The following is a 4,917-nucleotide window of genomic DNA, read 5'->3' as shown; positions in this document are numbered from 1 at the left end:
AAGGGGTGGATATATGTCCTGGTTTCAGTTAGGACAGTTATTTTTCCTCCTAGTAGCTGGTAGGGTGCTATGTTTTGGATTAGGATGAGAAGAGTGCTGATAACATGCTGATGTTTTAATTGCTGCAGAGCAATGCTTACACTATGCCAAGGACTTTTCAGCTCCTCACTCTGTCCTGCCAGCGGGCAGGCTGGGGGTGCAGCAAAAGCTGGGAGGGGACAAACCCAGGACAGCTGACCCAAACTGGCCAAAGGGGTATTCCATACCATCTGACGTCATGCTAAACAATATATAGGGGTGGCTAGCCGGGGTGGGGGGCCGGCTGCTCGGGGTTGGGCTGGGCATCGGTCAGCGGGTGGTGAGCAATTGCATTGTGCATCACTTGTTTGTACATATTATTATTATTATCATTATTATTTTCTATCTTAATAAACTGTCTTTATCTCAACTCACAGGCTTCACTTTCCCGTTTCTCTCCCCCATCCCAGAGAGGGAGGGGGGAGGGTGAGCGAACGGCTGTGTGGTGTTTAGCTGCCAGCTGTGTTAAACCACAACAGCTCTTTTGGCGCCCAACGTGGGGCTCGAACCCACGACCCTGAGATTAAGAGTCTCATGGTCTACCGACTGAGCTAGCCAGGCGGCTGGGATCCCTTGCTAGAGATGCAGACATTGACAAAGCAATTGCAGATGGAGCACGATCTCACAGCCTCTGGAGGCGTCTCCTGTCAGCTGTAAGGGAAAGGTTTCCCTACAAGGAAGAACTTGTATGTCTGCCAGGCAAGTGGACCACTATGGAGAAGGGAATCCAGTACCTGAGGGAATTAGCCGTACGGGAGGTGATTTATGAGGACCCAGACAATGGACCCACAGATCCAGATGGACCCACAGATCCAGATGAAGTCAGGTGTACACGACCCATGTGGCGGAAGTTTGTACGGAGTGCACCATCATCATATGCCAGCTCATTGGCAATAATGGCCTGGAAAGAGGATGAGGAACCCACGGTGGGTGATGTGGCTAAACAACTCCGGCAGTACGAAGAAAGCCTCTCCTCTTCCCTACAGGCCTGTGTCTCGGCTGTGGAGAAACTTTCTGAAAGCGTCCATCAACTAAAAGAGAATACTTTGGAGAAACTCTCTGAAGAGGTCCAGCAACTTAAAGAGAGATTATTTTCTACCCCACCTGAACGAACCAGGGTCCACCAACTAAAAGAGAATACTTTGGAGAAACTTTCTGAAAAGGTCCACCACCTTGAAGAGAGATTATTTTCCTCCCCTCCTGTACAAACCAATGTCTCTGCTATTAGGGGTAAGCGCTCATCCGTGCAAGGAAGACGATATGGTGGATACACACCTCGGGCCATCCTGTGGTTTTACCTACGGGACCATGGAGAGGACATGAGAAAATGGGATGGAAAATCCACCGCGACCCTAGAGGCACGGGTACGTGAGTTGCAAAAGAAAACAATGGGGAAAAAGGGGGTCTCTGAAAAGTTTGCTGCTCCAACTTCCAGCAGGCAGTCCTTTAAACACAGGAATGAAGATTCTGACGAGGATTAGAGGGGCCCTGCCTCCAGCCAGGGGGAGGAAAGGGACAATCGAGTTTATTGGACTGTGCGGATTCGATGGCCTGGCACATAAGACGCACAGAAGTATAAGGCTTTAGTAGACACCAGTGCACAATGTACTCTAATGCCATCAGGCTATAAAGGGCCAGAGCCCATCAGTATTTATGGAGTGACGGGGGGATCCCAGCAATTAACTGTATTGGAAGCTGAACTGAGTCTAACTGGGAATGAGTGGCAAAAACACCGTATTGTGACTGGCCCGGATGCTCCATGCATCCTTGGCATAGACTATCTTAGAAGAGGATATTTTAAGGACCCAAAAGGGTTCCGCTGGGCTTTTGGCATAGCTGCCTTAGAGACAGAGGGCATTGAACAATTGTCTACCTTGCCCGGTCTCTCAGAGGACCCTTTTGTTGTGGGGTTGCTGAGGGTCGAAGAACAACAAGTGCCAATTGCTGCTACAACTGTGCACCGGCGGCAATATCGCACCGACCGAGACTCCCTGATTCCCATCCATGAGCTAATTCGTCAACTGGAGAGCCAAGGAGTGATCAGCAAGACTCATTCACCTTTTAATAATCCCATATGGCCAGTGCGAAAGTCTAATGGTGAGTGGAGACTAACCGTGGACTATCGTGGCCTGAATGAGGTCACACCACCACTGAGTGCTGCAGTGCCGGACATGCTAGAACTTCAGTACGAACTGGAATCAAAGGCAGCCAAGTGGTACGCCACAATTGATATCGCTAATGCATTTTTCTCCATCCCTCTAGCAGCAGAGTGCAGGCCACAGTTTGCCTTTACTTGGAGGGGAGTCCAATATACTTGGAATCGGCTGCCCCAGGGGTGGAAACACAGCCCTACCATTTGCCATGGACTGATCCAGTCTGCGCTGGAGCAGGGGGAAGCTCCTGAACACCTGCAGTACATCGATGACATCATTGTGTGGGGTAACAGAGCAAAGGAAGTTTTTGAGAAAGGGAAGAAAATAATCCAAATCCTTCTGAAGGCTGGTTTTGCCATAAAACAAAATAAAGTTAAAGGACCTGCACGAGAGATCCAGTTTTTAGGAATAAAATGGCAAGATGGACGTCGTCAAATCCCAATGGATGTGATCAACAAAATAACAGCTATGTCTCCACCAACTAGCAAAAAGGAAACACAAACTTTCCTAGGTGTCGTGGGGTTTTGGAGAATGCACATTCCAAATTACAGTCTGATTGTAAACCCGCTCTACCAAGTAACCCGTAAGAAGAATGATTTTGAATGGGGCCCTGAGCAACGACAAGCTTTTGAACAAATTAAGCAGGAAATAGTTCATGCAGTAGCCCTTGGGCCAGTCCGAACGGGACCAGATGTAAAGAATGTGCTCTACACCGCAGCTGGGGAGAATGGCCCCACCTGGAGCCTCTGGCAGAAAGAACCTGGGGAAACTCGAGGTCGACCCCTAGGGTTTTGGAGTCGGGGATACAGAGGATCTGAGGCCCGCTACACTCCAACCGAAAAGGAGATATTGGTGGCATATGAAGGAGTTCGATCTGCTTCGGAAGTGGTCGGTACTGAAGCACAGCTCCTCCTGGCACCCCGACTGCCAGTACTGGGCTGGATGTTCAAAGGAAGGGTCCCCTCTACACATCATGCAACTGATGCTACATGGAGCAAGTGGGTTGCACTGATTACTCAGCGGGCTCGAATAGGAAACCCCAGTCGTCCGGGAATCTTGGAAGTGATTATGGATTGGCCAGAAGGCAAATACTTTGGGATGTCATCAGAGGAGGAGGTGGTCCGTGCTGAGGAAGCTCCACTGTACAACAAGCTACCAGAAAATGAGAAGAGATATGCCCTGTTCACTGACGGGTCCTGTCGCATTGTGGGAAAGCATCGGAGGTGGAAAGCTGCTGTATGGAGTCCTACACGACGAGTTGCAGAAGCTGCTGAGGGAGAAGGTGAATCGAGTCAATTTGCAGAAGTGAAAGCCATCCAGCTGGCTTTAGATATTGCTGAACAAGAAAAGTGGCCAGTTCTCTACCTATACACTGATTCGTGGATGGTAGCAAATGCCCTTTGGGGGTGGTTACACCAATGGAAACAGAACAACTGGCAGCGCAGGGGCAAACCCATTTGGGCTGCTGCATTAGGGCAAGATATTGCTGCCCGGGTAGAGAACCTGGTTGTAAAGGTACGCCATGTAGATGCCCATGTGCCCAAGAATCGGGCTACTGAAGAACATCAAAACAACCAGCAGGTGGATCAGGCTGCCAAGATTGAAGTGGCTCAGGTGGACCTGGACTGGCAATAAAAGGGTCAACTATTTGTAGCCCGATGGGCCCATGAAACCTCGGGCCATCAAGGCAGAGATGCAACATACAGATGGGCTCGTGATCGAGGGGTGGACCTGACCATGGACACTATAGCACAGGTTATTCATGTTTGTGAAACATGTGCTGCAATCAAGCAAGCCAAACGGTCAAAGCCTCTTTGGTACGGAGGACGATGGCTGAAATATAAATATGGAGAGGCCTGGCAGATTGATTACATCACACTCCCTCAAACCCGCAATGGCAAGCGCCACGTACTTACAATGGTGGAAGCAACCACTGGGTGGCTGGAAACATATCCTGTGCCCCATGCCACTGCCCAAAACACTATCCTGGGCCTTGAAAAGCAAGTCCTTTGGCGACATGGCACCCCAGAAAGAATTGAGTCAGACCATGGGACTCATTTCCGAAAAAACCTTATAGACACTTGGGCCAAAGAACATGGTATTGAGTGGGTGTATCACATCCCCTATCACGCACCAGCCTCCGGTAAAGTTGAGCGATACAATGGACTGTTAAAGACTACACTGAAAGCAATGGGTGCTGGGACATTCAGAAATTGGGACACACATTTGGCAAAGGCCACCTGGTTAGTCAATACTAGGGGATCTGCCAATCGAGCTGGACCTGCCCAATCAAACCTGCTACGTACAGTAGAAGGGGATAAAGTTCCTGTAGTGCATGTAAGAAATATGCTAGGTAAAACAGTCTGGGCTACTCCTGCCTCAGGAAAAGGCAAACCCATTCGTGGGATTGCTTTTGCTCAAGGACCTGGATGCACTTGGTGGATAATGCAAAAGAATGGGGAGGTCCGGTGTGTACCTCAAGGGGATTTAATACTGGGTGAGAATAGCCCATGAGTTGAGATGTATTATGTTAATTATTATATAATACTGTGTGTCATCACTACCATAGATGAAAATAGTGATTAACTAGAATGTATTGGAAAGAGTGTAACCTGAGCATGACATAAATGGTATGGAATAAGGGGTGGATATATGTCCTGGTTTCAGTTAGGACAGTTATTTTTCC

The 4,917-nt window shown here is 49.0% G+C and overlaps 1 non-coding gene across 1 annotated transcript; it reads right to left on the bottom strand.

Moving 5' to 3' along the window:
- Positions 1-566: 566 nt before the first annotated feature.
- Positions 567-639, bottom strand: TRNAK-CUU. Its single transcript has one exon. It is a non-coding gene; the product is annotated as a tRNA-Lys (tRNA).
- Between the last annotated feature and the right edge of the window lie 4,278 nt (positions 640-4,917).

The sequence above is a fragment of the Oxyura jamaicensis genome, unplaced genomic scaffold (assembly GCF_011077185.1).
Source record: "Oxyura jamaicensis isolate SHBP4307 breed ruddy duck unplaced genomic scaffold, BPBGC_Ojam_1.0 oxyUn_random_OJ71993, whole genome shotgun sequence".
In the NCBI taxonomy this organism is placed as follows: domain Eukaryota; kingdom Metazoa; phylum Chordata; class Aves; order Anseriformes; family Anatidae; genus Oxyura; species Oxyura jamaicensis.
The sequence above is the reverse complement of the archived record's forward strand: the minus strand, read 5'-3'. Positions and strand labels throughout refer to the sequence as shown.